We start from the raw sequence: 23,744 nt of genomic DNA, 5'->3' as shown, positions 1-23,744 counted from the left end.
TATCTCACCAAATACCTCCCTTACTATTTAGCAACCAGAGCCACTTGCAGTTCTCTATTTCGCCTCCTAATCTTCAGGAAGACAGAGACGTTGTCTGAATTTTTTCATGGTCCTATCTTCCCTTCTTAGCACAGAGCTTGACATGCGCTAGGTGCATGAATGAATGAATAGGTGGGTGAATGATAGTTATATTCCAGACATACATGTTCCTTCTCCGACAGTTAGTAGCCCCTGGCAGGCCAGAGCCTTAGCCTTATAGCTAAGTCCAGTGGTTAGGACTCGGTGCTCTCACTGCAAGGGGCCCAGGTTCGATCCCCGGTTGGGGAATTAGGATCCTGCAAGCTGTGCAGAACAGCGGAAAAAAAAAAAAAAAGATTGATGCATTCTGTTGAACGTAAATTATAACTCAGTGAAGTAGGATTTTATTATGTCATTGTATCCCTTCCAGAATCTAGACCTGCATCGTGCTCATATGTGGAATCAACCTGTATTTTCAGATTGAACGGTACAGTTGGGTTTTTCGTTTGTTTTCTTGCATGCTTGTTCTTTTGTTTTTTTTTGTTTCTTTTTTTGTTTTGTTTTTGCCACAGCCAAGAATATTCTCAGGATCTCCTGACTTATACATACACCCACATGCTCCCCACCCAGATTTTTCATAGGCTCCGCAAACGACATGGTCAAAACAGAACTGTCAGTTTCCTGGCATTGCACTGAAGCTGGTCCCCCATTCATTTCCCTAGCGAAGAAAACCACCGTAACCCAGCTGCCAAAATCCACATTCCAAGAGACACACTTACTTCCTCTCTATCCCTTACCACAAACTTGGACTTCATCAACAAGTTCAGTACTTCCAAGATACATGTCATTTCAAACCCCATCTCACCCCTTCCATTGCTACGACTGTGGTCTACGAGACTGTAACCTCTCACTCTCATGCATGTCGTAGACTCCTAATCTTGTCTCTTGATCTTACAGTTGCTCTAGTTCAGTCTGTCCTCCAAGGAACATTTAGAATGAGCTTTAATAAAGTAGATTATAATAATAATTTCCCTTCCTTTCAGAAAGCACCCATCATAATAAGATCAAAAGCCAGAGTCCTTACCATGGCTCACAGGACCTTCTGTTATTGGGCCCCTCCTACCATTCTCACCTCATTTTCTAACGTTGTCCTCCCAATACACACTGGCATACAAGCTGTTCCCTAAAACTGCCAAGCTTGCCCATATCTTAGGGCCTTTCGTCTTGCTCTTCCCTCTGCCTCGAGGGCTCAGCTCCAATATCTTCCCACTGCTGACTGTGTACTTCTTGTTATTTGAATATTAAATCTAAGTTACACCTTCAGAAAATCCTTCCTTGCCTTCCCCACCCTAGTCATTCTCTGTCACATTTTCCCATATTATTTTCTTAATGGCTTTTAAATCTTGAGTGAATGAACCCCTGTAGAATGTGAGCTCCATGAGAACCATGACCCTGTCTGTCAGGTTCTCTGGTTTATCTCCAGTGCCTATCACAGTGCCTCACATATCATTGGTAACCAATAAATATTTGTTGAATGAATGAATGAGTGAGTGAATGACGTAGATTAAGCACGCTAAGTTGTGAGGACTGAGGCATAGTCTGGGACATGGGATTTGGGCGGATGGGAGAGTGAGCTCAGGTGTCTCTGAAGCAGCAGTTTTGTTTGAACCCATGAAAACTGTGGTTGGAAAACTGGGTAGAAAGGACATGATAATTGAGGTAGTGCTTCTAGCTGCCTTGGGTATGAAAGTGTAGCATATGTTCTATACCAATTCTCCTTCTTTCTTAATAAAAGAATCCCACATTTATTTGGTACAGTAATGTTTCCAGTAAAAGAACATATTTATAGCCTGCTTTGCAGGCACGAATGGTCACATGACCAACTTCTACCTAATGAGGTGATGGCAGAAGTGTTGTATAGTAGTTCCAGGAAGGTAGCTAAAAGGGAGATGAATTTCTCACACCAAGGTATTTCTCATACCATCTGTTGTGGACTGAACTGTGTCCTACTCAAATTCATATGTTGAAGCTTTAACCACCAGTACCTCAGAATGTGGCTGTGTTTGAAGATAGGGTCTTTAAAGAAGTGATTAAATTAAAATGAGGCCCTTAGGATAGACACTAATCCTATATGATTGGTTTCCTTATAAGAGGAGTTTAGGACACATAAAGAGATACCAGGGTGTGTATGCAGAGGGACAACCATGTGAAGAAGGACTAAGAAGGAGGCCATTTGCAAGCCAAGGAGAGAGTCTCAGAAGAAACCAAACCTGTGGACACCTGGATCTTGAACTTCCAACCTTTAAAATGTGAGAAATAAATTTGTGTTGTTTAAGCTACTCAGCCTGTGGTATCTTGTTATGGCAGCCATAGTAAACTAATACACCATCAGATAAGGTTTTCAATTCTGACAGCTCATTAGAATCAACTGAGGTGAACCTTGAAGATACTGATGACTGGGCTTATCCCTAGAGGCTCTGATTCAGTTAGTTGAATCTGAGCATTACAGGGGATCCTAATGGATATCCAGAGTTGAAAACCACAAGTCTCGGAGAATAGTTTTTTGCACTCCATTGAGCAGGCTGAGAGTGATGTATCTAGCATCATTTAGAAGGCATCCCCCCATATCTCCCTCCTTCCACTGTTCTTCCTCTCCCCCATATCCCCCTTCTTTTTCTGACCTATCCAGATCTCCACAGATGGACCCAGAGATGCCCCCACCTCTTAATCCTGTTCCATATCCAAGTTCAGTCCTAATTTGAGGAACATTTAATAGCTTCAGCCCCACTTCTGCCCTCCCTGTCAAGAAAAGTGAGTCTCGAGGGGCCTCACATTCTCTTACTCTGCCTGTTAGCCAGAGCCAGGGCAGCTCTCTAGAGGTAACTTCTTCCCTCTTAATCCAATTATAAAATGGATGAAAGACATGACCAGAGGGCAAATAGGCTTAGGAAAAGCTATTCAACATCTTTAGCCGCCATGCAAATGCAAATTAAAGTACAATGAAATGTTAAACCCACCTATCTGAATGGCTGAAAAAAACAGTGGCAAAACCAAATGCAGGCAACACTGGATAAACTGAGTCACTCATACATTGCCAAAGGGAATGCAAAATGGTACAGGCCATCTGGAAAACAATTTGGAAGGTTTTTCCAAACGATACATGCAATTACCATACGATACAGCAGTTGCACTCTGGGCAATTTACCCAGAGCCATGAAAATTTATGTTCACACAAAAACCTTTACATGAAGTTCATCACAGTTTTACTCACAATACTTAAAAAGTGGAAATAGCCCAGGTGTCTTTCAATGGGGGAATGGCTAAACAAAGTGTGGTACATTCACACCATGGAATCCTATTCAGCAATAAAAAGAACAGACGATAGACACACTTTACAACTTGGATGGATCTCAGGAGAGTTATGCTGAGTGAAAGAAATCCATTCCTACAGGTAATGTACTATAGGATTCCATTTCTATGACATTTAGGAAATTATAATAGTGTTTGACAGAGTTTAGGGATGTGGGATCAGGAAGAAGGTGGGTGTGGCTATAAAGGCTAACATGAGGGAAACGTGTGGTGATGAAACAGTTTTTGATCTTGTTTGTGGTGATAGTTAGAACACCTGCATAGCTGGTAAAAGTGCATGGAATTATATGTATGAGTATTATGCACAGGCGTTCTAACACACAAATGAGTGCATGTAGAACGGCAAAATCTGTCTTTAAAACTTTGAACTCAAGGCATACCAGGGAGAGATTTGCTTCCTTCATAAAGATATGTATATTCTCATTAGGAGAAAGAATGAAAAACGCATTTTCACAGTGCCTGCCTTAGCCCTAAGGCTGAGCCAGGCCCTGCTACTGAGTCTTGACTTTTAAAGAGCCCTTGAAGTCCCACAATATGCCATATACTTTGGGCAGGTTTTCTCAGTTTCCCCTTGGGATGGCTGTGTGACAAAAGGATCCTGAGTCCCATTTCACAGACAACAAAGCTGAGGCTCATAGAACTGGCAGCACCTCTTCAGATAAGTGGCAGGATTCAAATGAAGTTACATCCCTTGCCCTAAGAAGAGGACACAGAGCAGCCTCCCTTTGAGAAAATGGGCTTCCAAGGCTTGAGAAGTGAGCATCTTACACTCCCCTGACATTGTGGCCCCATGGGTACTCACCCAAAAGTCCCTCTTGACGATGAAGATGATAGTGCACATATGTGTGCACATACATTCTTCACGTTATAAACATTCATTACATTCAATTTTATAGAAGAACAAAGTAGATTTTACAATTGAATTGACACTGTGTGTATGTGTGTGTGTGTGTTTCTATATGTCCTATGGCTTGTACACTCCACGTCACAATCTTTATCTTCATATCAGACCAGAGCTTGATTCCTATCTCAGATTTAGATATGGCAGAAAAATGGTAGGTACAGAGAAATTGCCACCAGCAAGTGAACAATTCCGGAAAACACTGGCTAAAACCATTAACCCAGAGCCCAAACTTCGTCCTCACTCTCCTTTGCCAAGCTCCCTGGTCAGAGCCTCAGAGCAGCAATCCTGGATCTGGCCAGCAGGTGGCTTCCACCTCCATTTTTCTTTTACAAAGAAAATGAGCGCTTGACGCCAAGAATAAGAAGATCTTGGGATGTTTTGTTTACTAAGGCACTAATTATGTTTGTGAAATTTATATGTATTACTAGAGCAGTCCCATCTGCTATTGACCCGAAAAGAACATCGAGTTCATTGAGGTATCTCCTTCCCTCCTAAGTGTAGTTTGAAGTGTCCACACTGCAGATGGGGTGTCCATCCCAGAGAGTAGGGTGTTCACCCTCCAGCCCCACCCAGCCCGTAGAGTCTGTCCAGAACTTTTCCCACTCCGTGTCTGTCATACCCTGTCCATGACACTGGACACAGCCGCCAAGACCCCGCTCTGGAGCCCCATTCTCTCTTCCACCTCCCACCAGTCCTGCAAAGCCCTTCAACAGCCGACCATTGCCAACACGCTACTGCCACCTGCTATTTCGTCTTCGTATTCAAGACCCGGAGTATATGTTTTTACACTCTGCTTTTACACCTAACAGGTTTTTCAGACAAAACTATAAGCATTCTATACATAGGTTCATGGGCTGGGTTTTGAGGAAGAGGATGGAATTTTTTTGCTCTTTGAATGAAAGTCTTTGTGGAGAAGTGTTGACCATCGAGGTACGAAGGTGCCAACTCGTGACAGTGGACTGAACTGAAGCATGAACATCGCTGAGCCAGAAGGTGGGAGGGAAAGGCCTAAATCCAGAGAGCTTTCTGGAAGTCTGGGTGGAAAAGGGGCACACTCCGGCTACAGGGATACTGAGGTATCTAGACAGAAAGTGCAGCTTCTTTCTATGCTGAATGGAAAGCTCTATGTGATTTCAACAGAAAGACCATTTTTATTTTTTATGTTTTAACAGAAAGAGTTTTTTTAAGGACCTCTGGGTAAAGGGGTATACACCTATATAAGCAAATCTGGATCCCTGTCATTTATTTTTTATTTTTTTATTTTTTTTAACAATTTTTTTAAATTTTTTGCTTTATAACAAATTTAATCAGTTATACATATACATATGTTCCCATATCCCCTCCCTTTTGCGTCTCCTTCCCACCCTCCCTATCCCACCCCTCCAGGCGGTCACAAAGCACCGAGCTGATCTCCCTGTGCTATGCGGCTGCTTCCCACTAGCTATCTACCTTACATTTGGTAGTGTATATATGTCCATGCCGCTCTTTCACTTTGTCACAGCTTACCCTTCCCCCTCCCTTATGATCATTGTAACCCACCTTGGCACTTATTGTGACCATATTTCCATGTAAATGAATTTCTGTGATAACATTTTGTTAGTTGACAATAAAATTTCACTTATTTTTTTATATTGACCTGTTGTTGCATCATATGGATGCTCCAGAATTCACTTTTCCAGTACTAGTGATGTAAATATAGTTCCTTTACCACGTTTTCTATTACAAACTATAGTGTGCTTAACATTCTTGTTCATATACATGCAGATATCTTAGTAAGCATTTTTATAAATTCCTGAAGTGTTCTTTCAAAACAATGATAAACCTATTTTATTTGAACAAACTCTTACTATTTTATATTTCTAACAATACTATATGAAAATTCCTGTTTCTGCACACTTTAGAAATAATGTGAATCACTGCTAATCTGATAGGCCACATATCCTCTCTTCTTGTTGTCACTATAACTCGTTTTTGCTGCCTGACTAGAATTCCATCCTATGGATGTGACATAATGGAGTCTCACAACCTCGTGTCATTTGGAATTCAGTGTTCCTTATATTCCCCATTGTCAAGGCTGTGTGGATGGCATTTAACTGTGCTGAAGGGCACAGCTCAGGATTCATGTGGCTATTTGCACATGAGCTGAATGTGTCCTCTTTGAGCACACATTGCACTCTCTGGTGAGAGTCCTAGGATTCAAAACGCAGCCTGGTCGATGCATGAATATATATGGTGTGAGTGTGTCAGTGTATGGGTGCATGTGTGTGTGTGTGCGCACTGACAACCACATTTCCTTCTGTTTCGTTTAGCCCCTTCATTGCCTTGCTTCTCATTCGTTCTCCCTTCCTAAATCCAGGTTCAGGAATGAAGGTAGGGAATTATCAGGATGGCAATCCTTATAACCAACTCCTATCACCATCCTTAACTGCATCCGTCCTGAATGTAATTTGCTTGGTATGGTGGTACAAAAGAAGACCAGACCAACATCATATTTTATTCTTATTTTTAATTTCTTTTATTTTAAACAGCTTTCTTTGGGTAAAATTTACAGGCAATGACGTTCACAAATTTTAAGGGTACAGTGTGATGATTTTTAGTAAATGCACGCAACCATCACCATAACTGAATTTTAGGCATTTCTGTAGTTCCCAAAACTTCCATAATGCTTGAAAACACTGAAGCCCCGTACCTATATTTAGTACCAGGCAAGCACTGATTTGCCACCTGTCTCTATGGATTTGCCTATTTTGAACATTCCCTATAAATTGAATCATATAGTATTTGGTCTTTTATGTTTGCCTCTGTTCACTTAGCATAATGGTATCAAGGATCATATATGTTGTACATGTATCAGTGCTTCATTCATTTCATGCCTAAATAATATTTTGTTGTATGGCTATGCCAAATTTTACTTGTGCATTTATCAACTGATAGGCATTTGAGTTGTTTCCACTTTTTGGCTGTTATGAGTAATGGTACTATGAATATTTTTCCCCGAGTTTTTATGTAGACGTGTTTTTATTTCTCTTCCGTATGTAACTAGAAGTGGAACTGCTGGGCCATACGGCACCTCAACACGTGAGACAACATTACAATTTCAGATGATTTCATTCCATAATTGGAAATACCTTGAGAAAAAAAAAAAGAGAGACAGGTGAGACAGTCTCTAGTGAGACGACCCTAATAAACATGCTTATCCTGCTGTAGACCTATTTGTAAAATCCCTTTCAATGATGCAAAAGTATGAGACATGTGGGGGACATTTTCAACTTCATTTGAAAGCCTACTGTCTATAGCACACACTTCCCCATTATCTGACTTGGTCTCCATGGAAGGTGTTTTACAATTCTAGATTTCAGGTAACAGTATCAGTTTGCAATGTAATCCTTGTCTGTAGACAAGCAACTTAATTGTATCCTGGCTAGGGAAACCTCTGTCTCCATTTGACCATGCATTTCAACACTCATGATGTATAAATGTGACAAAAAGGTGGTTGTTGACTTGGGCAAGATCAATTTCAGTGGAGGAGTAGAGGGACGTCCCCATTAGATGAGAGATGAAGACTGAGTTGGAGGGGAGTTTGGGGGATGTGAATTGAGTATCAAGAGTTCATTGTAGATCTTTGGTTGCAGAGTGCAGAATATATATGTAAAGAGGTCAGTAACCAGAGATGTGGACAGAGGTCCACAGCATTAAATGATATTCTATAATCACCATTTATAAGATACTTGAGCAGCTTGAAATCTTAATGAGAAGGATCTGTCTCTTCTTAGATTTAACATCTGAATTTACCACACCAGCTTTCCCACACTTTATTTCCTTGTTGCCTTCCATTCAGGAGAAGCCTAAAACTTACTGAAGGGCTAGTGCAGAGTTTCTTCTTAATGTCTGTTAAACGTATGAACAGATGAATAGGTGGATGCATGACATGTCAAAGCTGTGCTAAGAATTTAAGGATTTTTATCCCTGAGTGCGGAGCTCCTCGTGCAGATGACTGAACCCATGGTGGTGGGTGGCTGAGAGGATGCAGCTTCTCAGGACTCTGCAACTGACAGCTGCAAGATGGGAGCCCACAACTTCAGTGTTCAGAAGCACATTTAGGCAGACTGCCACACCTTATGTCCTGGAGGGATCCATCCCTGACCTGAGCAGGTGAGTTCACAGACAGGCTTGCCTTGCATCTGGGGGAACGAGACTATTGTCTGCTCAGAAGCTTGCTGTGGTCCAACTCTTGTGCCATTTCTAAAGACTCCAGAACGAGCAGATCCAGCTCCTCTCTAAACTTGAACTCAACATATATCACAAAGAGATATTCTCAGTCTCTTTCTAGGGTTACACATTGTCCTTAGGAGCCCCCAGAGGACACACACACACACACACACACACACACACACACACGCACACACACAGCCTAGAGCCTTCATGCAGGCAGTAGCCCTAGGAGAACTTGCTGGCTTATAAGGCCGTCACACATGGTTTGTTAGGTTGCAGAGGTCACTGGAACTTTTTGCGTTAATAACTAATGCAAATGATGATTAGCAGAATAGTCTGCATACTAGGGATACTTTTAAATAACCTTACTATCCAATTAAATCTGATGACAATAAGAGAATTTCTATGTTCCTGTTTTTCAAGTGTAACAATAAACTACTGAGAATTTCCAGTGTGGGTGTGCCTGTGGGGTCTCCTACAAAGTCTGATATTGCTGGTGGGGATTTCACTTAGTACAACTTTTTCACAGGTTGATTTATAAATATGCATTAATGAATCCAGGAAGTTTTGACCTTCTTGCATTTGGAGCCTGTTCCTTCAATTATTCATCCTCAGCATAACACCTGTCCCTCTATTATACTGTGCGTATTCCTTATGTTGTCTGGGAATTCACTTTCAAACACTAATGACCTAATCACATTCACTTGTCTCCATAGAATAGGAAAATGAAGTACAACTTGCATAAATACAAGCAGGACTATCAGCCTGGCATCGGAAGTGAAGATAGATTTCAGAAGTGACACAGATCAGCAGGAAAGCAAGACTTATTTGAATACGGTGTCATGTGCGGCTGAGCATCATGCAGTCTGCACTTGGACATACAGGGTGTCAGTCTCTGCTTTTCCTCTTAAGAGAAGGATGACCCCCAGCCAAGTAGCGTAAACTCTGTACATTACTGTTTCTCCAGCTACAACATGATGTAAAGAGATGTTATTCTCTACCTTCCAGGAATGTTGTGGAAAATGCATGAGAGAGAAAAATGCATGCATTCACAATAGATAAGTTCCTATGATTTTCTGGGTCAGAGGTCCTGCCCTAATATATAACTTTTCAGTTCCAACCATCCAAAGACTGTTCACAAATGGCCGTTCAAGTACAAAGTAATGCAAGGACTTAGGCCTATTGAATTCATTCAACACAGAGTATGATAATATCTGAAGTGTAGATTGGAAAGTAATTACGTAGAAATAATAGCTTCTTCCATCCCATCTAAGGTCTCAAAAGTGCTTTCCCAGATGGTATCTCATTAGCCTCTACATCTGAGAGGTTTTATCCAAAAAAATGGCCAGCATGGGGGAAACGATTTAGCCAAGAACCTATGATGTGTCTGAACCCCAGTGATTTACTGTAGTGTTCTTCTGCAAAGCCCATTCTTGCTGGGTTACAGTACATGTTATTCTTTTTTTATTATTATTGAAGTATAGTTGATTTACAATGTTGTGTCAATTTCTGCTGTACAGCAATGTGATTCACTTACGCATATATATTCCTTTGGACTTTCTTTTCCATTATGGTTTATTAGAGGATATTGAATATAGTTTCCTGTGCTATACAGTAGGACCTTGTCGTTTATCCATTCTATGTATAATAGTTTACATCGGATAATTCCAAACTCCCAATTCGTCCCTTCACCACCCCCTCTCCCCCTTGGCAACCACAAGTGTGTTCTCTGTCTGTGAGTCTGTTTCTGTTTCATAGATAAGTTCGTTTGAGTACACATGTCATTCTTAAGAAATTAACATAATTATTAAAAGTGGAATGGGAAAGGATATGAAATAATGTGAAATGGACCAATGGTTTTCTTTCACACACGCACTGGAAATGCTGGAGTCAGGTTTCCTTTCTCCTAAATTATCTGAGAAATGACTCCAGCACAGAGGAATGACACTGAAGTGAATAAGTAATGAAAACTTATACATTTCCCTTCCTTTTATTATTTCCATATTATTGTCTTATAATCATGTGGTTTGGATTTTATCAATGGAATCTCCTTTAAAAGATGGTCAGGTATGAAATAAGACTATTCATCCCTATTCAGTACTATATGTATCATCTGCCTGATTGACCTTTTGCTCCTCACAGTAATTGTCTAATATGGATAGAATTGTTTCCATTTTACAAGTCAGGAAAGGCAAATTCAGAGATACTGTGACGCAGCTATTATCAAATTTCCCAACTGCTTTTCACATCCCTTTTTTTTTGCAGCCTCTAATGATCATTGCCTAGAGCTACGTTTCATAAAAGGTTGCAAAAGCATGATGTACACATTCTTTAATTGCTTCTGCATGTATCGGCGGAAATTCTTTTATAAAAGAATTCTTCCCTCAACAACTATGTGTAGGTATAACATGCACAGGAAAAGCAAGGTGTATATACAGTTCATTGGCAATATTTCCACTTTCAAATATCAGGTGTTTCCCTAGGACTCTCAAAGGTGAGCAGTGAGTTGGTGTTGTTGGCTTTTTTTTTTTAGAGTTGTCATAGATGTTTCTATATTTGACGTGTTTTAGTGCATGATAGTCATTAATGTTTTTGATGTTCAAATTGTTCTATCTTTGGCCAATGGGAGGCCCTGAGGTTATGAGTCTTTTTTTTTTTTTTTTTTTTTCCGGTACGTGGGCCTCTCACTGTTGTGGCCTCTCCCGTTGCGGAGCACAGGCTCCGCACGCGCAGGATCAGCGGCCATGGCTCACGGGCCCAGCCGCTCCACGGCATGTGGGATCTTCCCGGACCGGGGCACGAACCCATGTCCCCTGCATCGGCAGGCGGACTCTCAACCACTGTTCCACCAGGGTAGCCCCAGAAGCAATTTCTTATTGAGCCCAAGGAAGAAGAATTAGCACAGAAGAGCAAAGAATAGGCACAGTTCAGCTAGACAGAAGTCATCAAACATATGTCCAGTTCCAGAGCCATCCACTGACCACAGGACCTGGGTTGAGTCTCTTCCCCTGTGTCGGCCTGAGTCCTAACATAGAAGTACACTCGATATAGAAACAGGGGTTGGGGTGGGAGGTTTTCGGTCAGAAGACCAGGATTTGATACTGGGAACCATTACTGTCTGGTTGACTTACCTCGAGCAAGTAATTTATCTAATATGTGTGCTATACTTGTTGCTATCTTTTATTACTATTGTGGGTTTATTCTTTCAGTTTTATGAGTATTATTTTCCCTACCACCCAGCCAAGTATGAATCGTAGGAGTGGTGATTAGCACAAAGTTAGGGACGAACCCAACTGAGGGTGGAGAATATAGGAAGTGCAGACAGAGAATGGAGTTGAAGTAAGCAGACCAGGCCTGGGCTCTCTCTGGGTGCCAGGCCCTGGGCCCACCCTTTCATGACCCAGGGAAGGTTCTTACCCAACAGCACTCCTGCTTCTCAGCTGCAGACAGTGGTGACCTGGGGGCTGCCAGGGAACTGCCCAGATGAAGGACTATAGCCTTATTAGCTCCCTCCACACCGAAGACCACCAGAGCTGCCTCTCCATTGCCATCTCCCTGCTCTTTGCTTCTGGGTATCGGAAAAGGTACCACGTGGAAACTTCCACACCTGACCCTTGAAGGGCTTTCCTCATACAAAAGGTACTCTACCTTCCTCAGTCCTCAAAGGTTGTCCTGCACAACTTACATTCCCACCAACAGTGCAAGAGGGTTATGACCCAGCAATCCCACTACTGGGCATATACCCTGAGAAAACCATAATTCAAAAAGAGGTACCACAATGTTCATTGCAACACTATTTACAATAGCCAGGACATGGAAGCAACCTAAGTGGCCACTGACACATGAATGGATAAAGAAGACGTGACACATATATACAATGGAATATTTACTCAGCCATAAAAAGAAATGAAATTGAGTTATTTGTAGTAAGGTGGATGGACCTAGAGTCTCTCATACAGAGTGAAGTAAGTCAGAAAGAGAAAAACAAATACCATATGCTAACACATGTATATGGAATGTAAAAACCAAAAACGGTTCTGAAGAACCTAGGGGCAGGACAGGAATAAAGACGCAGATGTAGAGAATGGACTTGAGGACATGGGGAAGGGAAGGGTAAGCTGGGACGAAGTGAGAGAATGGCATGGACTTATATATACTACCAAATGTAAAACAGACAGCTAGTGGGAAGCAGCCGCATAGCACAGGGAGATCAGCTCGGTGCTTGGTGACCACCTAGAGGGGTGGGTTAGGGAGGGTGGGAGGGAGACACAAGAGGGAGGCGATATGGGGAGACAAATACACATATACCGCATTCACCTTGTTATACAGCAGAAACTAACACAACGATGTAAAGCAATTATACTCCAATATAGATGTTAAAAAAAATAATTGTCCTGCACACTAAGGAATGCGGACTCTGAGGTAAAGACAGACTCAGAGGTATGTCATCTCCACGTTTTTACCTGATATATTGTACTTTTATCACTAATGACTTTATACATTTCCTACACACAGCCCATCGATACGCACACACAAACACACACACACACACACACACACACACACACACACACGGAGATATGCTGTCAATTCCATTTGGTTCTACTTTATCTCCCCCATGAAACTGAGCACAATGAATGCTTTTCCAAGTTAATGAAAGCATGTGCACATGTATGTGTACTATCCTATTCCTCAATAGGGGTTTTGAGGGAGTACCCCTTGGGCCTGTTATATCAGGGGGGAACAAATTGACCATTTCCCCAGCCCTAGAAGCCCATTGTCTAAAAGGGAGGCTGCTCCACTGTCCTCTAGAGAGGGTGAGGGATGGAACCTCATTCCCAAACTCCCACTTACCTGGATAGGTGACAGAAGCTATATGAGGAGGAGCTTTGTCATGTGTGAAATGGGACTCATCTTTAACACAGAGCTGTCCTGAGGGGTGAATGAGAAAACCTGGGGCTAAGGCAGGCATTGTGGAAAGGTGTTTCTCATTGTTTCTCCTAATGAGAACATAGATATCTTTATGAAGGAAGCATATCTCTCTCTGGTACGCCTTGAGTTCAAAGTTTTAAAGACAGAAGGATCTCTAGCTTCTTGGGAGACTCAGAAGCTCCTAAGAGCTGCCCAACATCGTGCCTCTGAGCAGACCCTAACCCAGTTCCCCATGCTGGGAAGACAGGCTTGCCTTTGATTCACCTGGTGAGCTCAGTGAGAGATGGCACCAGGGCAGCAAGCTGTGGTGTTTGCCTAACTGCTGCTCCTGGACTGCTCCGCCTGTTAATACGTTTATGGGAAAAGTCTAGACCTGTCTCCCATTCAGCAGTGCAGGGGTCCTCAGATCACGTGTCATCCAGCCACGTCACACCACAGTTTCAACCATCCGCTGCCTCCCTGTGAGACCAAAACCTAAAAAGTACTACCATTTCATTGAAATACAATTGTCCCTTCTTTCTTTCACTAATAACTAAATATATATTGGGCTTAAAATTTATACTATTCCATTTGAGGTGTCTCATTAGCTCTGTGGTAGAAATAAGATAAGAAGGAAAATTAATATATGGGCAAATTTAAGAGTGGAAAATGAGCTGAGATGGCTCCTTCCCATTAGCTGTTAACTTGCTCAAGCTTCAAGGCACTGAAGATTAAATAATCCCTCTTTGGACCCCTCTTCCCCATTCAGCCACAAGCCCCTCTTTCTCTTTGTCTCTGTCTCTCTATTTCCTTCTCTCTCTCTCTCATGATGAGATCTCATTTTCTGTAGATAAATATAGAAATATATAAACGTGCATAATAAATATGTAAACACCTACATAAGCAAACTTACAGGAAGATATGATGAAGATGAAAACATTCAACGGTTACCTCTGGGTAGTATGTTTTGGGCTAACGATTTTTCCCCCCTCCACATATACTGTGACATATACAGTGGAATGAACCTCATGCACACTCCTGAACACCCAACTCTCTGTTAATACAGAAGCAGCATCCATGAAATTAATAAAAATAATACAAGGATGCTCAAAATAACTAGGTAGCTTTATATGTACCACGAATGAAATGTTCAGATTAAAAATGACTGAAATAAACAAGGAAAACAAATTACCTTTAAGTTCCCATTAATCCCTCCTCTACTCGTCCCAGCTCCCTCCTATCCCCATGCAAACCCAGCACTCACTTCTGAGACCACTAGAGGTTCATCTCAGATGGCGTGGAGGATGCCTGCATGATGTCCTGCTGCAGCTGGGAGAGGGTGTGCATGGAGCTGGAGGTGGGTGTAGGCACTGGGATGCAGAACACCTCTGGGTCTCACTGGGGTTGGCATCCCTCACAAACAGCTCGTCATTCACGATGCACAGACTGAAGGAAAAATGGGCCCTCAGACAACTGATGGATGGACACCCTCACCCCCAATACTGACTCTGCTCCCAGTGGCACTCAGCAACCAGATTCCTTCCACGTCCCTCCTGTGTCTGTCTCCCAGGTTCCTTGACTGGTACCTCTGCCCCTCCCCACAGAGCCCACATTTGGAGAGGCTGTCTACCACCTTCACTCGATTTATAGGTTTATCCCCAACCCATGGGCAATTTCGCATTTACCCTTTACCACAGCCCAAGGGCTGGATGCTCTGATCCCCATTCCCGGAAGAAGACACTGAGTCACACAGAGGTCATGTGACTTGACCAAGGTCACACAGCGAGTGAGTGTTGTGTCAAGGAGAGAACCCATAGGCCGATTCCAGAGCCCACGCTCTTCTTAACCACTAGGCTAGACTGCTCCTGGCATCTCCCTGCTGGCTTTCCACAGTACCGAGTAAACCTAAGGTCTGCACCACCACATTCCCATGCCCCTGAGCCCAGGCGGGGATGGGTATTCCCGCCCACAACAGGGCTCTCACCTGCAGTATCTGGCACGGGTAGCGATGAAAGTCCGGGTGAAGGCACGCACACAGCCCTGACAACTTCCTTCAACAGCAAACAACAGTACCCCTTAGAGTAGCACATGCTGTACATGCTCACACGGTGGTCCCCAGTCAGGGTGTGACTGGAGACTCAGGCTGAGAGGGCAGTTGTTCACGGGGGCCAGGGTGTCGGGAATGGGCAGGGCCACTATAGGAGCAGTCTGCACCCAGTGACAACAGGGCCCCTGACAACCACTACACAAGTTCACGGGATGCATTTTTCACAGCCGCCCAAGAGGTGGATACTACTACCACATTGTGCAAATGGGGAAACTGAGAGGTTTAGTAACGGCCCATGTTCTCAGAGTAAGTATCCGGGTAGAGAGCCACCAAACTCCACAGCCTATGTCCCCAAAGTCCAGGGTATGCAGGGCAGACAGGCATGGACACAGCTCAGACCTGGATTGTCTGTGGGAAGACTGAGGGCTGGAGAACACAGTGGGGAAGGGGAGGGGAGGGGAGGTGGGGGAGGGCAGGTGGGGAGGGAAGGGGGGAGTGGATGGAAGGGAAGGGAAGGGAAAGGAAGGGGTCCAGGAAGCTGGGTGGGTCTGGGAGTGAGCCTGGTCAGGGGGAGGCAGCAATGAGACATCAGGGGTGGGGGTCTACACACACTCACCTTCCTCGAACACCCCGCTGACGGAGAAGCAGATCATCGTTTCCTGAAAGGGAAGAGCCCAGGTGCCCAGTCACCACCTCCACCTCCTACCCACCCGCGGCATCCTGGGCCCGCCCGAGGGAGGAAGCAGGCACTCACCATCTGGAACCGAATGTCCACCACGAAGGAGCTGAAGTAATGCTGAGTCTTGGGCAACCCACAGAGGGTGTGCACAATGACACGTTTTGTGTGCTTCAGCAGCTGAACCCGCAGGTCTGTGTTGGGAGGGCAAGCGAGCGAAGGTCAGGGGCTGCCACGCCCTGGGCCCTATGATTGACCCCTTCACCGCCCTTTCCCACCCAGTCTTCCCATCGCACACTCACGGGGGTCCTTGAGCTTCTTCATATTCCTGCTGTCCTTGAAGTACTCGCACAAGCTGCTTCTAGGAGACAAAGAGCAACAGTGGGTGGTGCGTATTTGCAGGAGCTGGCCTGTGTCTGCTGGGGAGCCACACGGCCCAGGAGCAGAGCCTGTGCTGTGATACTCACGGGGCTGGGTCCTCGGGGTGGAAGGGAATGGTCAGGGAGAAGCAGGCCTCCTCGTGATAAGCCCCTGCGAGAACCTGTCGGTCTCCTTAGTCATGGATCAAGTAGTACCTAAGGGGGGGCAATGAGGACAATCTCCCTCCATGGTCTGCACCTCAAATGAGACTTGAAAATTCCCCTGAGCAGACCTGTGCTTAGGTGGCCTCACCTCTCATAGCCCTCCACCCCTTGCTCCGCTTGTCAGAGGTACTTACTGCTGTAGGAATTGTAGGACTAGGCTCTTCAGCTCATCAGATCCAAGGAAGCTGTGCTGGAATCAAATGGCACTTGAGACTATGCAGTAGATAAAGCCTCCCTGCAACACCCCAAATGTTGTTTGATCCACTTCCTCACCTTGCAGGGTTTTACTATGTAGGGAGTGTCAACGTCAAGGGTAACTGGTGACTGTAACTCCTGGCCATCCTGGAGAAGGGAAGAGGAAGTCAGGAGTGGAGAATAGGGGAGTGGCCCTGGATGATCCGGGAAAAGGATGGGCCCAGGAGGGTGAGGGTCAGAGGTCAGGTGCGAAAGGGCCCTGGAAATTCCATGGGAAAGCTTACAGTGGATGTCTTCATCATGAGGTCCTGGAAGTCTCTAGTGTTATATTCAACTTGTGTGTGTGTGTGTATTTATGGGTATTTTTCCAGCAAGTATATCCATGTCATTTTCAGGAGTCCATGTCCCCCAAAATGGTTAAGGTTCTGATGCTAATATGCGATCTAGGCAAGACCCAAACGGCTTGAGGGCTGGTGCAGAGGCCACCAACATTCGTAAGAGACAATGATTTACGTAGGCACTTACCAGGCGTAACAACTTCGGGAAACATTCTCTGATGGCCCTGTCCAAAACCAAAAATAGAGAAGAGGTGGTTGATAGTTCAAGGTTGCAATGCTTCCTTTCAGTTAACACAATAATACCACAAAGAGAGATCAGTGTGTTCTGGCCAATCCAGCAGCACCCCTTGCCCAGCTCTGCTTCTGATTTTAAGGGTTTTCGGTCCACTTGCCTGTTGAGCACTGAGTATCTGTCATCTTACTGTCTGAAAGGCACTGTCTCCTCATCTCTCTCAGTACCTTCACTTAATATTCCTTCCCTCCCTCCCTCTGCTTCGCCTTGGTAGCTCCCACCCAGACTACTCGGACTCCCTTCTCCAGTGCCACAGGGACCAGCATTTCAAACCCATGCTGCAGGGCTTGCTTCTCCTCCCTTCCTTCCTCCAGGGCCCCACTGAAGGCTGTGGGGAGAAGAGGGCATGGAGTGGGAGCCCGGGGCCCTGCCACCTCACCGGGAGTCCAGCACTCTGGCAAGACCCGGACACCCTCCCGGGATGGCCCAGGATGCTGGGCTAGGGAGGTGAGTGAGGTGGGGCTCAGGAGGCAGGGAGGAAGATGGAGGGGATGAGGACAGAAAGGAAGTGAAGGTAGGAGGGGAGAGATGAGAGAGACCTAGGGGCACAGAGACAAGGGAGAGAGAGAAAACAAAGGGAACGGAAAGAAGCTCTCCCATGGTGGGGGTCAGGGAAGAAGAGAGAAGAAAGGGGAAACGGCACACCCATTGCGGCTCTTCACCTGCCCCAGAATCACCCAGACACACCAGCTAGGAATGGAAAATATGCACATGTTGAACTGGGGGCCCATTGTATGCTGGTTGAAACTTTGTCACCTGTGTGAGCTCAGCCAGACTTGGGCATGGGAAACAGAGCAGCCATGGGGGCAGATCTTCCCCAGAAGGAGGAAAGGGTCAGGTCCCAGCTCAGCATGGGGCTGAGGATCCCTGGCCCCCTCTGATGACCACCGTCTTCTCTCCCGATGACCCCTGCACCTGTCTGAGTTGGTTCTTTATCTGAGGAATCATACCTGTCTCAGGCTGCCCAGGGCTCCTGTGAAGGACCAGGCAGGATGCTGTGACGTGCGCAGGGAGGGATGGCAATTGCCCCTGAGAGGCCTGTCCTTCTGTCTCCTCTACCACCTCTGCCCTGTGCCATCCACTCCTGCCTCAGGAAGCCCTCTGATCACTGGCGAGGACCCACGTCTGGCCCCCTGACTCAAAGAGCCCTGCTTCTTCCCAAGCTGGACCCCAAGGAGGGTCCAATTCCTGGCACTGGGCCACCAGAATGCATGTCATGACAGCAGCCACCCGCGGCCTCAGCCCTCAGCATGGCGCAGGAAAGCCCCCATGTCAACCTGGGAGAGGAGGGTGGACCGCTTTGGAGGCAGGGGAAGAGGGCCCCTCTCAGAACGGGAGAGGCACACCCCAGCTCAGCACGAAGAAGGAAGGCTTCGCTCAGCAAGAGGCCCGGGACTGGAGGACCCTTCTCAGTCCAGGGCGCCAGCATCTGGATCAAGGCTGGTCGCTCCTGGTCCTGGTGAGGAGGAGAAGCCCTGCTTCCTGGGGCACACTCTTGGGAGGCCTTGGTGCAATATAGCTGGGAGCAGAGAGCTGGAAACAGACCCCAGAGCGCCTGCAGAGGTGAGCAGGTCAGGGGAAGGAAACTCCTCACTGGTGATAGGCACAGAGAGAGCAGAAGGTGGGGCCTGTGATCCTCCCAGAAGACCAGGGCGGCCACCTGCGGCATAGGGGCACTGTCACAGATAGTCTAGGCTCCCATGGGTGAAGGTCACCAAGAAGGGTGACAGGGTGTTCACACTGACCTTACATAGGTGGACTGGTCTGCGAAGGTGCTACACAATGGGTTCCCTTGCAGCCACAGCTCTTCAAGCTTCAGCCCTTGCATCTTGCTCAACTCCCACACAGACTTCAGCTGAGAAATATGGGACGGATGTGGGAAAAGGAATCCCAGGGAAAGAGGGACATCTGGATCTCTGCACACCCATACCCCTGCCCTCCCTCACAGGTACCTTCACCTGCCTCCTGTCGTCACTCTGATGGCCACTAACACGCCCCCTCTGCTCTCAACCCAAGTTTGACCTGGCTCCCTCTTCTCACCTCATTTTCAGAGAGGTTCAGGGTTTTGACCGTAGGGGCCACCTGTATAATGTCAGACAGGCCATCCAGCTGGTACAGCTTGTTGCTGCTCAAGTTCAAGGACAACAGCTTTGGGGCAAGAAGAGGTAGAGTGAAGGTTACTATCGAGGACCTTGGAGACAAATCTGCCCCGCACCCCAGCTCTTGCACCCCCTACCCTAATACCAGCACTGGGCCTACAGCCTCACCTCAGGGAAATTCTTTTCGATGACATGCAGGGTGGCAGCCATGCAGCTTCTTCGGTTCAGAATTATATCAATATCACGGCCTACCAAGTCTTCAGGAAGGAGAGGGGAGGGAATCAGATGGCCGAGTGGGGTCTGGGGCCAGCACCAGCCCCTCCCCACGTTACCATCCCTAAGTCACCCTCCAGGAAGACCCCTCTGCCCTCGCCTGCCCTAGAATTACTGCTGTCAGCCATACCTGGGTCAAAGCGGAGCCTCTGGAGGTCAAGAGCTTGCTTGAAGATATTATATCGTTTGCTCAATGTCAGCTGCAGAGTGAGAGATGGAGACAGCCGCTCTGAGGCTGTGGTGATGGCAGGGAAATCAGGGGTGAGGGGGACGGGGGACTGGAGGAAGGAGAGGTGGGTCTGAGCGTTGGCACACAACACGTCTTGAATCTGCATTACCTTTAGCTGCTCCATTTCTTCTGGCTGCAACTTATCCCGCACAGAGTAGGGAACAGGGGAGGGGCCAACAAAGACAGGTATCTGCAGGAAGAAGACGTGGGGTAAGCACCAGGAACTCTAGTTCCAAAGAAGACAACCAGCCCCTGGCCTGTCCTCCTTCCTCAGGATGAGGTACATGTAACGCCCTCGACACACACCTTTCGTCTCTCCTCGTCACAAATCTTGTAGCTGACATCCATCAATGCACAGGCAGTGATAGCTTCCTGGACAAAGAACTGAGCCCCAGTTTGCAAAAAGTGGAACTACAGGGATTGAATGCAACAGCAATAGTATCAGAAGCCAACAGACCCTGCTGAACCAGGTCTCTATCTCTCCCCCTTCCCTGTGCCCACGCGTCTGTCTTCCGCATCCTCTCTTACGTCCACTGGAGTGAAGGGGACACTGCAATGGCTCTGGATTGAGTTCATTAGCCATGTCTTGTCATACTTCATCCCACAAGGAATCTAAGGATGAAAAGAAGGGATGGGAGAGAGGACAGACAGCAGGGAATTTAGGCTGCAGGACGAACCTTTTCCTGTTCTTTTCCGGCCTTCTACTGAGCTTGAAAGGGCTTCTAAAGAAGGGACCACTGGTCCGATTTCTTATGGGTGTGCGTAATATGGATTTCCTAAATACCCTTTCTCTCCAAACTCTCTTCCACATAATGAAGGTGACAGAGATGATCTTCCTTTTATAAATTTCCAGGAGATCCTACCCAGTGCAGACATTGCTTGCCCCTCAGACAAGGTCTCCAGAGGCTTGGACCTCCATCTCGCACACTCAGCTTGCCAAACTGAGACCTCCAATGTGGAGTTGCTCCATATCCTTGGCAGTAGTTTCCATCTTTGCTTTGAGACAGGCTCCTCCGTTCTCCTCACAGTCAGCCTGTTCCCTTAACATTGCTTCTCTGAATCTGACCTTAGATGAACAAGACTGTTAACTCTTGGTAATAAAAGGGACAGATTACAAACTGTCCCCAGTGAAATAAACCAGCATGTCTACATGAGCCCAACACAACTCCCCCTGGCTTTTCTCTCCTGCACATTCCATACATTTTTCAGGATACTCACTGTGACCCTGAACCAGCTCCCTGGGGTTTCATCATGTGTGTTCTCCCCCATTTCTCTCTCCACAGGTGTTCTCTTTCTCCACACACTCTTATCCCTGTGGCCTTCACTGTGCCATCTCACTCTCCTCATGTTGTCTCGGATGGTACCGGGAGAGCTGCAGGGGGCATGTGGAGAGAAGGAGGGTGAGGGGCCATAAGTGCTAAGGAAGTCTTCTGTACACCCTCGTCTCTTTGACACCAGCACTACACTTAGCTTTGCTCAACCATTATTTCACTTCGAGCAAGCTTCTGTTTTGCAGTGAGAGAAGAAAAACAAGTCCACGGAGACTGAGAGAGGTGCATAGTCCCAGGGGCTCCTGTGTACAAACCCTGCTGCCTGACCACTTACTGTCTTACTTCGGGGTTCTCCGGGACATCCCTCTTCACCACGTTTCCAGCATCCTCCTGGAGGTGTGAGGGCTGAGGCTCACACCCATCGTGTTCGTAATGAGGGCTCCTCTCACCAGAATTACCTGGGAAAGAACTCCAACCTTTCTTTCTCCCTTGAGGTGGTCTACCACCATCACTGTATTCTGAAAAGAGGAACAAAAATACAAGTTTGCAGACACATCTGTGGTCCACTTACCACGTACCATGTCTTAGGCTAACAGCATGGTAGGGCAGGCAAAGTGCCAACCTGGCCTAAGGAACCAATCCTACAAACCTCAGAAAGGACACTCTTCTGCCTGTCCAGAGAGGACAGCCTTATCCGACAGATGACACTATCAGGGGAAGAATCGAGGAGGAGCAGGATGCGGAAGAGGAGGACAAGGAGGAGAAAGAGGGAGGAGAAGGAGGAGGGAGGGGAGGACAACTACGGTGAAACTTTTAAAACAGTGGAGCTGGACTGATAAAGAACCGCGGTGTATGCGTCCATGGCTTAGACTGGACAGCAGTCATATATATACCAGGAAGGCACCCGAATCTTGCCTTCTCTCAGGACTTTCCAGCAACCACACCAAAACCTCTCTTGTGCTTGACAAATCCAATGAGCCACCAAACCGATTCCACTAACAACCAGCAAGCTGGCTGGACTTACTTTGCCAGTGCACTAGGAGCTTTAATCTCAGGTGGCACAGAGGTAACAACCTCCTGAACTGTCTCCCTTCCTCCAGCCTTGCCCTGAACAATAGGCTGTTTGAAAGAGCCAGAGTGATCTCTCTCTTGGGCCAGCCTGAAATGCCTTTCAGCTCAGCAGGCAACTCTTCCTCACTTCAGCTCTTCTATAACAAGGGTGTGAATGATAACCTGGAATGATGTGTCAACCACCATTTCCAAGTGTTTATGGATCCGTCTATTTGCTTTCTATTACTGGTTTCTAATTTGATTCCATCGTGGCCAGGGAGCACACTCTGGGAGATCTCAAGTCTTCTTATTTTTTTAAATAATTTTCTTTCTTTATTTATGGCTGCATTGTGTCTTCGTTGCTGCACACGGGCTTTCTCTAATTGCGGCTAGCAGGGGCTACTCTTCGTTGTGGTGCATGGACATCTCATTGCAATGGCTTCTCTTGAGCTCTAGGCGCGCGGGCTTCAGTAATTGTGGCACGCGGGCTCAGTAGTTGTGTCTCGAGGGCTCTAGAGCACAGGCTCAGTAGTTGAGGCGCATGGGCTTAGCTGCTTGGCGGCATGTGGGGTCTTCCTGACCAGGGCTCGAACCAGTGTCCCCTGCACTGGCAGGCGGATTCTTAACCACTGCACCACCAGGGAAGTCCCTCAATTATGTTTGAATTTACTGACAATTGTCTGATGGTCAAGGAGATGGTCTAACTTGGTGAATGTTACAGAGACCCCCGGGGAAAAACCTGTACTCTGCTGTTGGTGGGTGGACTGTTCTATTTATGTCATGTAGATCTCCTTAGTTTACTGTGTTATTCAGGTCTTCTATATCCTTGCTGATTTTCTCTCTAGTAATTCTGTCACTTGCTAAGGGGGAGGTGGGTGTCAAAGGCCCCCACTATAATTAAAGATCTGGTTCTTTCTCCTTTCAGCTCCACCAGCTTCTGCTTCGTGTACTTTGAGGCTCTGTTGTTTGGTGAGTACGCATTTAGGATCTTTATGTCTCCCGGGTGTCCTGATCCTTTCATCATTCCGTAAGGCTTTGGCTCTTGTTCATTTTCTTTACTCTGACATCTACTGTACTGCATACTGAAGCTACAGGCACGCTTAGAAAGTGTCCTGGGTACACTTCACCTTGTATTCACTCCCAGAAGTTGTGTTGCTGTTCACCCCTCCGCCCACAAATTCTCCCCTCCCACATGTCTAATTCACCATGGAAAAAGATTTGGAAGTTTTTCGGCCCCTGCAGAAATAAGGTCGTGTCAATTCTCTTCCCCATAGGT

At 46.2% G+C, this 23,744-nt stretch overlaps 1 pseudogene; it reads right to left on the bottom strand.

The window, feature by feature from the left end:
* LOC132481444 (nuclear RNA export factor 2-like) overlaps positions 1 to 21,509 on the bottom strand; it is a 66,319-nt pseudogene extending 44,810 nt beyond the window's left edge.
* Between the last annotated feature and the right edge of the window lie 2,235 nt (positions 21,510 to 23,744).

Source organism: Mesoplodon densirostris, chromosome X (genome assembly GCF_025265405.1).
Source record: "Mesoplodon densirostris isolate mMesDen1 chromosome X, mMesDen1 primary haplotype, whole genome shotgun sequence".
Lineage (NCBI taxonomy): Eukaryota > Metazoa > Chordata > Mammalia > Artiodactyla > Ziphiidae > Mesoplodon > Mesoplodon densirostris.
The sequence above is the reverse complement of the archived record's forward strand: the minus strand, read 5'-3'. Positions and strand labels throughout refer to the sequence as shown.